A 13,544-nucleotide genomic window follows, 5' to 3' on the forward strand; every position below is an offset into this window, starting at 1 on the left:
AAGAACAGGGTCCTCCATTTTTAGCCTTCTGTCCAGGAGAGATTCCTGAAGGTCCTCCATTTTGAGCAGGGCTAAGAACAGGGTCCTCCATTTTTAGCCTTCTGTCCAGGAGAGATTCCTAAAGGTCCTCCATTTTGAGCAGGGCTAAGAACAGGATGACCAGAGGTCCTCCATCTTTCCCAGGAGCCGTCCTCTATTTCAGCCTAAAGGTCCTCCATTTTGAGCAGGACTCAGAAGAAGGAACTTGAATATTTCTAGGAGTGTTCTTAGCTTTTATTTTGGCTATGTCCTCCATTTTTCTTATGGGTGTCCTCCATTTTGAGCTTGGCTAAAGGAGCCTGGTTTTCTATTTCTATGAGTGTTTTGAGATCTTATCCTCCATTTTTATTGGCTGCCCTCCTTTTGGAGCAGGACTAAGGAGCATGAATTGATAGAACATATGTGTGTTTTGAGCCATTATTTGGAAACATCCTACATCCTTCTGTAATGTCCTTCATTTGGAGCATGGCTAAAAAGCATGGATTTACATTTCTACATGAGTGTCTTCAGACTTTATCTGGTCGTGCCCTACATTTTTCTGGAATGCCCTCTATTTTGAGCATGAAGAAGGAGCATGAGTTTACATTTATATAATGAATGGTTTCAGGTTTTATTTGGAAACATCCTCCATTTTTCCTTCAATGTCCTCCCTTTTGAGCATGGCTAGGAAGCAGGAATTTACATGTCTGTGAGTGTTTTTAGCTTTTATTTGGGTCATGCCCTCAATTTTCCTCAGATTTCCTTAGGTGAGGCGCATAGATTTACAGTTGCAGTGTCTTGCTTCCAAACATGTGTGAGATCCACTTAGAAATCTTGCACTGGGCCAAATGGGACAAAATGTGGTTCCAAGTTACAAAATGTTTACACTGTTTTAAGTGTAAATTTTTAATATGCACGGTTAGGATGGAGATGTGACAGTGTAACGTAGTGGTTTGATTGTCCGAATTTGACTCTGGACTGGAGACCAGGGTTCGAATTCCAGCTTGGCAATGGCAACCTCTGAATAAATCTTGCCAAGAAAACCCTATAATAGAGTTCGCCTTAGGGTTGCCATAAATTGGAAATGACCTGAAGGCACACAACAACAACAAAATACTCTGAAATATGCCTTATCAGTGGTAAGTGGGAAGGGGAGAGCTAAGGTGTACTAAGGTCCAAAACACACTGCAGAAATAATCCAGTTTGAGACCACTTTGACTTCCCTGGCTGAATGCTAGAGACTTCTGGAAATTGTATTTTTGTGACACATTTAGCCTTCTCTGTCAGAGAGCCCTGGTGCCACAAGAAACTACAATTTCCACAATTCCCTAGCACTGAGCCAAGGCAGTTAAAGTGGTCTCAAACTGGATTATTTCTGCAGTGTGTTTTTGGACCATAGTTACCTGTGATACGAGAAACCCCTTGGTTTTTAGGATTGAAAAATGTGTTCCAGATGATGAGAGCAAGCAAGATTTTACCTATTCAAGTACTGTATTGTGTTTCCAAACACCAGCCAGTCTCTGGTAAGCTCAGAGCAGGACTTGAATGCAACAACACCTTTCCCTTTTGTTTATCCCTAGTACCTGCTATTCAGAGGCAGGCTGACATGTTTAGGGAGTACAAAGGGCACCAGGAAAAAAAAGGCAAGCAAGCCCTAAACCTTTATGTTCAGAGCTGTTACTGAGATCACAGTTTAGATACTGGCATGCCTTATTTTCCTGAGAACAATTGATCAGAGGTCAGTTAAGTGCATGATGCTGTGTTATGCTAGACAGTGTGGAGAGTTGCTCTGGACATTGCTGTGATGCTGAGACCACACATTTTTGTTAAAAACATAATATATTAAAAATAATATATAAAATAATATTTTTCTGAAAATGATAGCCACAGATGCCGGCGAAACGTCGGGAATAAACTCTTCTAGAACATAGACACATAGCCCGAAAAACCCACATGTATAATATTTGTCTATTTTTATTTATTTTATAGAGCTGTTTTGATTTTAAATTGTTCAGTTGTTGTTGCTTCAGGTTGGTAACTACTTTGATAAACGGAAGGCTTGCAGTCAGGGAGGTTTGGCTAATAATTCCTCACTGGATTAGCGCCTTTCCCCCCGAATGGTTGTCACTCACTGAATACAGTTGCCCCTCCTCATTGGCGGCTTTGACTTTTGCGGATTTGATTATTTGTGGTTTTGATTAATATATTCTCTCTAGGAATCTCTAGGTCCTCCAGCACAACTCTGCTGGAAGTTGATCATAGAGATGCGCTGGAGAAGCTAGATGTTCCTAGAGAAACAGATCTCTAGGCATTTGTTGGTCGTCCAGCATGATTCTGTGATCAGCGTCTGGTAGATGTTGACCATAGAGTTACAATGGAGGACCTGGAGATACCTAGAGAGGTATTCTCTCAGGTCAAAATAATAGTGTTTTTTTATTTGCAGATTTACCACATTCACAGGGGTCCTTCACCCCTAACTCCAGAGAATGTGGAGGGATCACATAGACTAGTAGTGCCTTTCTTTTTCTGAATGGGCTTCTTAGTTTCTGGAATGGGTTAGGTGTAGGAGGTGGTTAGGAAAGCAAAATAGGTTTCAGTTTTCATTTTTGGAGCAACCGAGAAAGCTGTGGGTTGGCCAAAGCCGCACATTTTGGGTTATTTGTCTCTCTTTGGACATGTAGTGATGTAGTGTCAGTGGTTATGCTCCCTGTTTCACTAGTTCTTCCTTCCACATGTATAATTACAAATTTATAGCATCAGTTCTCTTTCTACAGTAAATCCTGCAGCACTCTCCTAGTCTTCTTGCTGTTCATGGAAATAAGCAATACTTATCAATATGTAGAATTCGAAGATATAGCCATGTTAGTCTGTAGATCAGTATATAGAGAGATCTTGTAGCACCTTTGAGACTAACTGAAATGAAGAGGTTGGCAGCATAAGCTTTCATAGACTTCAGTCTACTTCCTCATAGATATATATATGCATCTGAGGAAGTCAACTGAAGTCTCTGAAAGGTCATGCTGCCAAATTCTTTATTTCAGTTAGTCTCAAAGGTGCTACACAATCTCTCTACATACAGTACTTATCAATATGTACCTTTTGAATGTTTAGTACAGTTGGCCTTCCGTATCCACAGATTTGGCATCCATTCAGTTCCCATTCATGGCTTGAAAATGTTTAAGCAAAGCTTGATTTTGCCATTTTGTAGAAGTGGCACAATTTTACTATGTCATTATATATAATGGGACTTGAGGATCCATGGATTTTGGTACCCTCGATGGAGTCCTGAAGCCAAACATCAGTGGATATCAAGGGCCCACTTATTGTGGATTGTTCCTTTTTAGGGTGCAACAGATCTTAAAAATCTGGTCCGTAAGATAAGATCTCATCTCTGAATGAGAGGGCTAAGTATGCTAGGGATAAGGAGGCTTTGTGTTAGTTATAGCATACTTGTTGTAGACTTAAATTTGTTCATTGTTTGTATGAGTAAACTGTTCTGCAGCAAGAGGCTATTGTCCTCTGTTCAGGACAAGAACAGCAGTCTGAATATCTGTGATGGCCAGATACATAAAATCAGGTTTAATATGAGAACTGTATAACCAGAAGAAAAATATTGCTGTACTTCTTTGTCCTAACCTTATCCAAACATAGAAAAGCTTGGGTACTTATTTATGAGGTTCTTCTACAGGCTTGTAAATAACTACTCTTCCATTGGCCTGAGGCAAACAGTAGTTGCCTCCAGGCAATTGGGCTGGAAAGCTTTAGAAATTGGAAGAGAGTCTGTTTTCCTTCCTTTCAGGCATTCAGTGCTCCTCAAATGACAACACAGGAATGTGTGGGCAGTGAAAAAGCGTGAGGCCTAAAATCACTCTTGTGGATTTAACTTGGAGGCTCCACATTATTTGAAAATCCCACACAAATCTTTCCTTGGCAAATTGGGTATCAGGTTAGCCCACATCCCCTTTCTTTCCCTCCACTCTTTTTATATCTGCAATGGCTTGACATCAGTTTAAAAAAAGGGTTACAGTAAAAATAAAAAGGGAAAATACTTTCAAGCTGTCTTGCTAAAATGATGTTAGTGATTTCAGCATTTCTTCTCAGCTTGCTGTTCCAGCTGCTCCAGCCTGAGAAGGTTTATTGATTTGATTTCTGAGAAGCAAACTTTTAACAAACCACGTAGAATTAGTCACTAAAACATTTCTGATCAGTTTATTTTAATCCAGAAGATATAAAGGGAATTCAAAGGTTTACTCTGGTCTCTTCATTCTGCCTTGGGTCCAAAACACACTGCAGAAATAACCAGTTTGAGACTGCTTTAACTGCACTGGCTCAGTGCTAGGGAATTCTGGAAGCTGTAGTTTTGTGAGACATTTAGCCGCCTTTGTCAGAGAGCTCTGGTGCCACAATAAACTACACTTCCCAGGATTCCCTAGCACTGAGCCAGGGCAGTTAAAGCGGCCTCAAACTGGATGATTTCTGCAGTGGGTTTTGGACCTTGTGGGCTTTGCAGTGGAGGTTGTTGGCTCAAAAAGTGAGATAGGCAAGACAAGTCTCAGTGACGACAAGCATTTAAAAATGGGTCACCAATGGAGTAGTATTCGCTTGATACTGGAAAAAGAATAGATTATCAGATTCTGTGGAGTGGACAGAGAAATTGTTGGAAATAGCAGAAATGGATACATTAACTAATTTAATTAGAAGGAATACACAGGAAATCTTTTAACATATACCGTATAGGAACCTTTTATAGACTATATAAAACAACAAGAACAAGAAGTTATTACTTTAGGTTTTGAGATACAATTGGTATCTCAATTTTTTTCCAGGTTATTATATAACAGAAAGAAATATAGCTTAATGAAGATAATATTATAGAAATTCATTGTTGGTTATTGGTATTAATTTTAGAGGGGATTTTAGGATGAGTACTGGTAACACATCTGGAGAGAAGTGAGAAGTCTTTCATTTTATTTTTTAGTAGGGGTGGGGGCTGAATGGTTTGTAGGGATATATGATTGTAAGTTTTGTATGCTTCCCCGCCCTTTCTCTTTTGGATCTGTTAATGTTTTAGAATGTCTTTAGTTTTATATTTTATAATCTCAATGAACATTATTTTTAAAAAATGGGTGTTTAACCAAAATACTGCATGGGATGTGTCTTCGTGTTAAGAGCTGAACAATAAAATAATTTTTGAGCCTTCATCTTGCTATCTTTGAATTTCTGTTTTGTTAAAGACACAGAGGAATATCCCAGTAGAGAAATGTTATTTTAATGAGAAGTACACCAGAAACAAGGATTCTAGTGGATTTTGTTGGCCATTTCAAAGCTCTATTCAGCCATATATTTTTTTACTTCACCCCTCTGGAGATATAGACTCAAAACAATTGTTCAAGGAAATAATAGGTTGCTCATGGGGTTTTGTTTTGTTGCTCTATTGTACCTTGTTGCCTTTGTTATCCTGCCAGTCTCCTTGACCTCCCTGTAATCTGAACTGTGAAGCAAGACCAGAACAAGCATAACTTGCTGGACAGATGCTGTCTTTTGATGTAAACATTTTACTGGATAAATATAAGTGACAGATCTTCTGAAGAATAAGCAGCACAAGTGTCTTTGAAATTGTTGAAAGAGCCTATGTGCTTGACTGAAGTTTGCAAATTTGATTTTTCTAAAAAAATGTTATCATGGTCATAAAACACTAAGAAACATGGCGCTTCAGATATTCAGAAGTTACTCTAAATTCATTATTTTAAAACTCCGGGTTTTCAAGCACTAGAAATTGTGTTTTTCGTGGTTTTGCTTCCACTTGTCTGGCATAATCAGAGGGTGGTATTGGAAAGTAGTCCTATTTTGAATCCCCTATCATTTAACAGCTACATAATACTTCTAGAGGAAGTTGTTTATGTAGAGTCTACTGTAGTTGGTGTGTTATGACACCAGTTTCTGTCCTTTCCTCAAATACTAGTGAGGTATTTCTTCTTGGTGTTACTGATGGACTGGACAAAGATGGAATGTGTGGGCGAATGAACTTAAATCTAAATAAGAGTTGTCGATGGTGCGTACCCATGTTAACTTTGGAGTAAGTTATTGGTCTGTCTGGACAGTTACAGTAATGTGCAAATTGGAAGTGTGGCGTCACTGATTATCATGTTCTCAAAAAGACCAGGGATTCATTTTTACCCAGCTTCAGCTGGTAGTCAGTTGTACTGTTTTCTGGGAAGTGGAAACCTATCTGTACCTGATAACTGCTAGATTATTCAGGAGTGTGCTCACTTTGGATGCATTTTGAAAAGCACCTAGAAATGTCACTAGTTCAGATTGGGGCAGGTAGATTGACTGAAGTCAGGGAGCATATTACTGTAGTGGGTTTCTGGGCCTTTCTGTAGGGCCTGACTTCTAAATATGAGCATATCTCTCATGACATAAGATTCACAGGAAAAGTGAATCTCCTCGGTTCTGAAATGTTGTGAGCAGCAACAGCTCAAAGAGGCTTTACTCCTGCGACCCCTTAAAACCCCTTGTGAGGGGCTTAGTTTGCTTCTTCCTTCCTGGTATTAAAGAGAGCTTCGTTTTAAGGAAAATGTTCAGATTTGTTTGTTCTACTGGAGCTGTAGATTTCCATGACTTGCAGGGTTGTTTCAGATTTTATCAGTTCATTTAGGACATTTTTAGATGTCAGCCAAGTTACCTTGGAAGAAATGTATTTATATTTATATAAATATCAGTAACAAATAAATAATTTGCTAATTGGTCAGTATATATAAGAGCAAACTAGGTATAAAGGGCAAACTACTGGTAGGTATAAACAAGACAGTGACTGCTGAGTTGTTGGTTTATTTTAATTAAAAGCAAAACCTATTTAGAAAGGGGCCTTTTCTATCCTGGATAGTAGTGGAAGGGATGCTTGGTGCTTATCCTGGCAACTGTTTTCTGCTGCAGATCACTCCTCCCCATTTTCCATATATTAGGAAATAAAGTGGGTCCTTGGTATCCATTGCGGTTTGGCTCCAGGACCCCATGTGAATACTAAAATCTGTGGATGCGCAACTCCCATTAAATACAATTACATTTAAAATGGTGTCCCTTATATAAAATGGCAAAATCAAGGTTTGCTTTTTGGAATTTATATATTTTTTGGAATATTTTCAATCCATGGATACTCAAATCCATTGATAAAAAATCCATGGATATGGAGGACTGACTGTATTCCAAAACACCTGTTTCACCTTCCAATTATTTATCTTGAATCTAGTAGTAAAATGGAGGGACTGTTTATGTGTGTGATAATAGTAGCTGTTATCCTACTTTCTCTTGGAAATGCAAACATCCTTACTAGCTTTATATTTGTCTCACATCTTCAGTGGTGGCAGATTGACAAATTGGTAGTGGCTTGTAACTGGTTTGGCATCCATAAACAAGCTTCACGTTTGTGTTCCAGTGGCAGATTCTACTCACAAGGCAAAAAGAACATGAACCCACTAGAACAAAGATTTAAAATCATGTATTTTGCATCACTAGGACAGAGACAATATATAGATCAATAATCTTCAGCTGCCCCCCCCCCCCCTTGCACACTCTGTTTTCTATTTGTCTGTCTCTTTCTTAGAGCAAAACAAATTACTAAAACAAGAGTGGTTCTGGAGTGACTAGCACCATTAGGGCACAACCCAGTTTTGGGTTCTCATCCTCCACATTAAGATCAGTGGTAGAAATGAGTCCTGCCCTTCAAACATATTTATGTGTTGTAATGAGTTCCAGTGGGTGTTAGGACACAGAATTGACTGGGAGCTAAAGATAGAAAAATGGTTGGGGGTAGAGATTAATCACATCTCAAATTATTTTTTTTTTCATATTTAAAGTTATTTCAAATGCCATTGTTGCTGCTAGTTATAGACAGTTAATGTCTGCTTTTCTGTTTCATTAGCTGATTCTGTTTAGTTTGAATAGTGACACAATTGTAGTCTGGTATGAATATTTGAACACTGAGCAATTTTTTTGTTGGCTTGCTATAGTTACACTTCAGGTTGAATTGAGAGGATTCAGGGTTCTTTATGAGCTATAAATTACTGAAAAGAAAGCCCTTGCTTGTAGGAAATTAGCATGCATGCCATGTGTAGGTTTTGCAGTTTGCTGCATGTGGATTCCTAGTGCATATAGATTGGCCGGCAATTCCTTGTTTGAGCACACAAAATGCACACATGTTGCAACTGAACAATCTGAACTTACATATGGCTTGAATAGCAGCCTCTGCTTAGAAGTAGCCTTGTTGTTGTTGTTGTTGTTGTTGTGTGCCTTCAAGTTGGTAACCCTAAGGCCAACCTGTCATGGGGTTTTCTTGGCAAGATTTGTTCAGAGGAAGTTTGCCATTGCCTTCTCCTGAGGCTGTAACTTGCCCAAGGCCACCCAGTAGGTATCATGGCCAAGCTGGCAATCGAGCCCTGGTCTCCAGAGTCATAGTCCATTACGTCACATGGATTGTTTGTGAAATGTGTCATTTACTATACCAGTGGCCAAAGTGCAGCCAGTTGACAGAAGTGGCACAGGCAGCAAGATTTTACGGCACACCTGAACACAAGCTGGGTATGCTATAGATCTCTGTACTATGCTGCTACCAGCTCTGTAGATGATTAGAGCAAAACATCATGAGTGGAGGCCTGTGATGTATACACTGTACTACAGCGACACCACTTTATGATTTATTTATTTATGTGGAATTCATATATTGACCTTCGGCACAGGCTTTCACAATAGCAAGCAAATGATGACTAAAACTGAAATTCTAAAAAAATGTAGTTATAAAAATAAATAAATGGAGCAGTAGAATAGACAATATTGAAGAGAGCAAACAATAAAAACCGCCAGTTTGGAACAGTTAATAGATAATGCTAGAAGGACTGGGGTTTGCCTGGTACCAAAAAGGTATCACATTTGATACTGTGCCAGCTGCATTGGGAAGGCTGCAGGAATACCACCAGTGGCCACCTGTCTGACTCTGAGAAAGAAGACTTAAGAGAAAGGGATTCATGAATGTATGGAAAGATTCCTACTAGGAATATTGATTTAAAATATAAACATTACTAATGTAGAAGTTCCTATGCATTCATATTTAGGTCTACAGTGTGTCCTTGGTATCTGCTGGGGATTGGTTCCAGCACCCACTGTGGACACAGTACTAAATTCCATGGATACTCAAGTCCCATTAAATACAGTGGCATAGTAAAATGATATCTCTTATATAAAATGGCAAATTCAAGGTTTGCTTTTTGGAAATTTATACTTTTAAAAAATATTTTCAAACTGTGGACGGTTGAGTCTGTGGATGAAAATCCATGGATAATGAGGGCTGACTATGGTATTTTTCTCATGTCATACTAATACATATCATGTGTATAAAATGTAAATTTTATTTAAGAAGGCTTTGTTCTTAGATCAGTAAAATTCTTTTTATTGTGTGCCCTCTAATACCCATTGAAATTTGACCTTTATTTGTGAATAGTCTATAGGGCTCCACAGTCATATGACCATCATTCTTCTGGGGGCGGGGGAAGCATCCTTTATTTAATTCAAGCATAACTTCAAGTAAATGTGCTTAGTACTGCATCTCCTCATTGTAACTCCACAGAGAATAATGATGCTGTATGTCCAACTGACATAGTTTCCAGGATAGTGTTATAAATATTTTGCAATAGTGCTGGTAAATTTTCCACTTATTTTGAAAGATGGACTTGGGGATGGCAGTGGGTGGGAGTAGGAGGATTAGTGTCAGATAAATAAAGGAGAGATGTTGGTGCCACATTTGAAATGGTCTTCTCTGCCCCCTTACAAGTGAAACATGGCCACAGCTTTATTTTTAATTGCTATCAAAGCCTTGATGCAGCATCTAGGATGGATCCTGGTGTCAGGCAATCCAACTGCCATCCAATGAAGCCCCTTTTCCTAGCCTTTCTACTTGAAGGGACCTTGGAATGGCAAGAATGGAGGAGTGGCTCTTGTGCCATCTGGGAATGAAATAGATCTGATAGCTACTGAGCCAAACTGGCCCATGGCTGATTTAACCCCAAGAACTCTTAGGGAGAGTCCTAAAATTGAAAGATGGGTGTACAGACTACCAAGGCCCAGTGCCAAAGACCACCACCTGCAAAATGGATTCATAGCGTATTGTCTCCAGCCAAGTGCCCAATCCAATAGACAAATCTCTGCCTGGTCAGAATTGGGCTTTCAGCCTGAGTGAGATACCCTTTCTCCTCATTATGTCAATCAGAGGAGAATTCAGGTGAGAGAGCCTCATTGACCAAGGACTCCTTGCAAGATGAAGAATGTGCCTATATTCACTTAGGGGATTTTTCTTGGACTACCCACAGGGTAAGGTTTAGGACTGGGGAAGAAGTAGTAATGTGCCAAGCCACTCTAGTGGCAACACATTCCTTGGTGATCTTGGCTGCTGTAATCACAGGTTGATTTAAGATTGCTTGGGTCCTTAAGGGTTTGAGGGCCTGTGGATGGAATGTGGAATGTTAACCCCTTTCCCATATTGAGAGGAATGTTGATTTTATAGGGTTGTGATTTTATAGGGTTGATTTTATAAGGCCATTGTGTGCAATGGAAGGTGCAGTAGCTGAGTTGGTAGTAGACCTTAGTGCTGGTGGAGATAGGCTGGTGAATGTTGCTGTTCCAAATGCAAGAGAGTCAGAGCCAAAGCAGCTATCACAATTATGTGCCATTATTATTACAGCGGGCCCTCAATATTTGTGGCCTTGCCACCCATGGATTCAAGCATCGTTGCTTTCAATGGGGGCACATGCATGCAGCCATGTGCCTGTTGCACCAGCCACGTTTTTCTTTATCTGGAGTGAGTGGGTTCAGAACGGATCCCCCGTGGATACGCAAGGCGGACTGTATTATTATAATATTATTATTAATTTTATTGCTCTTCAGCCAGAAAGTCTTTCAGAGTATTTTACAGATTATTAATTTGACAGTTCCCTGCCCTTGGGTTTATAATCTAAAAAGACATGACGCAAAAGGAGAAAGGAATGGCAGTGGGGAAGGGGATCAAGTCCAGCAGATATTGCCGGTTCTTCTCTTCCTCCAAGGCCAGGGTGGTAGCAGTCACAATGGAGGGAGGGCCTTTCGTCTGTCTCTGGGTCTAGGCACAATGGAGTTTAGGCATGGAATTTACTGTGCAACCTCTGGCGTTTTCCTTGATTACACTCCAGACAAACCCTGCAGAACCCCTGGCACCCCACTTTCATGACTTCACTCGGGACTGACTGAACTGTGGCCTTGAAAAAAGTGCTATTAGATTCTTGATGGCCTGAAAGTGTTTTTCAGTGGATGAGCATAGTAAATTGATGTCAGATTTATTATCTCCTCTAGTATAGCACCTAAAAATCGTTGTACAGAATGTGTGAGGTAGTGATCTGGTCTCAGAGGGCATGCTGGAGTAAAACCAACATCAGAGTTGGATTATTACACTAAGTAGTCTGTGCAGTAGGCCCCTTGATATATATAATCTGACACTTCCCCATTTGTCAGAATGCATCAATCTTGCTGTTGCCTTGGGCTTCTTTATAAGCTGTGCAGCTCCAAGGAGTGTTGCTCCTTTTATCACAAGACAAGAGATCAAGTGCTTTGCAGGAGGAAAGCTGAAAATACTGGTTTCCTGGCTGAGGAGCAAAATATTTTCTGCACACAGAAAGCTGAAGGGCAGGGAAGGATAAGACTGGCTAGGATGTGTGGTTTATGCATGTGTGGCTGTATTTGGGGAGGTTTATCTTTGTGAATGAAACTGTTCCACTTCATTTATTTTATTTTGCTACACTTTTGTCTCTTTTTTTTCCCCATCTTGGAATGCAAGGCAATGTACACAAGAGTCAAAGACAGTTTCCCGCCCAAGAACTGAACTAGCCCAAACCTGCTTAGTTTCAGTCCTGCGGCAGCATTGTATGTCTTCAACCTTTGAATTGTGCTTGTGTCCAAGAACATGGGAGGCAGAACAACTATATCTTATGGCTTGCAAATAACCACTTGTTTTGTTACCTGTAATAAATTAGGGAGTCAGTGTGTTATAGAGGTTTGAGTGTTGGACTAGGACTCCAAGAGATCAAGATTCGATAAAGTATACTGTGTCCACAGAAGCTTATTAAAAATTTCTTATTAGTTTCAAATTGCTATGGGTTCTTTTGTTTCTTTATTTGTTCATAGTTATTGGTAGACAGATGAGGAACCATGTGCCAAGTTATTTGCCGTATCTGCAACTTTTTACTTTTACAGCTTCTGTATGAATTTGGCCTGTTTTCTACCATAGCTGTAGTAATGCTGATTGATTGCTAGGACTTCAAGGAGTCTTTTGGGTGGCATGTACCAGATGATCATTATTGCCATTTAACTGCTTGTCTTTCAGATTTAGTGACTGGCACTCATCTGTGAGCCAGTGTTCCAGCAGATTGTCTCTTTCATCTGTTATCACACTATGTTGCTTCTGGATAAAGATTTGTGGTAAATGCTGTGGAAGGTTTCTCAGGTGAATTTTCTGAGTATATGTGCCTCTGATTCGTTTAGGCTAGTCTATATGGCATCCTGAAACATTTATTTCAGTAGATGACCACTAATTATAATTTGATGGTTAATTTAAAAATATATGGGAAAGAAAGCCAGAAAGCCAATACAAATATGGTATTGGTCCCTAGCATGCTGGAGGAAAAAAAAATGCTTGTGCCCCACATCAGGTAGCCTGGGAAACATTGCTGTAGAAGACTTTTACTGGATATTTCCATGCCCCTATTAATCTGTCCTTCACTTTGTTAGGCTGTCTCTCTCTTGCTGTGTGTCATGTGCTTTCAAGTCATTTCCAACTTATGTAAACCCTAAGGTGACCCTATCACGGGGCTTTCTTGGCAAGATTTGTCCAGAGGAGGTTTGTCATCACTTTCCCTTGAGACTGAGAGCATGTGAATTGCCCAAGGTCTCCCAGTGGATTTCATGGCCAAGCTGGGAATGAAACTGGTCTGCAGAGTTGTCATCCAGCACTCAAACCACTATGCCATATAGTCTCCCAAATGTGTGATTTAAATACACAGGTTTAGAGTGTCTGATGGGTCTGTGTAGATTTGGTTGTATTGTAGGGTTTGACTATCTTGACAGTGGATTTGTGGTATTCTTTGAGTTAAATCTGGAGTAATACAGGAGGTTATTGCACCCAGAAACCCCACTGGGATAGATGTGGGATTTAAGAATCAAAAATGTGTTTTATTGTATTTACTTGTTCCCAGACTGTATGCAGTCCGTATCCATCCTGGGCAACCTGTCTACAGTCTGAACATTTGCTGCAGCTAGGATTTTCCTGTTCCTAAAAAAAGATCTGGGTTGCAGACGGGCTGCCCTGGATGGGTATGGGCTGCATACAGCTTGGGAACAGATAAGTGTGATAACACCTGTTTTTGACTTTTAAATCCCGCATTTATCCTGATGGGATTTCTGGGTACGATAATCTTCATAGCTTGTGCAACTATCTATCATTTTTTATTAAA

The 13,544-nt window shown here is 39.8% G+C and overlaps 1 protein-coding gene across 13 annotated transcripts in view; it reads left to right on the forward strand.

The window, feature by feature from the left end:
- The window catches only part of PXK (PX domain containing serine/threonine kinase like), a 65,987-nt gene that overhangs the window by 298 nt on the left and 52,145 nt on the right, over window positions 1–13,544 (forward strand). The gene's annotated exons all lie outside the window — the stretch shown is intronic.

The sequence above is a fragment of the Sceloporus undulatus genome, chromosome 2, assembly GCF_019175285.1.
Source record: "Sceloporus undulatus isolate JIND9_A2432 ecotype Alabama chromosome 2, SceUnd_v1.1, whole genome shotgun sequence".
NCBI lineage: Eukaryota > Metazoa > Chordata > Lepidosauria > Squamata > Phrynosomatidae > Sceloporus > Sceloporus undulatus.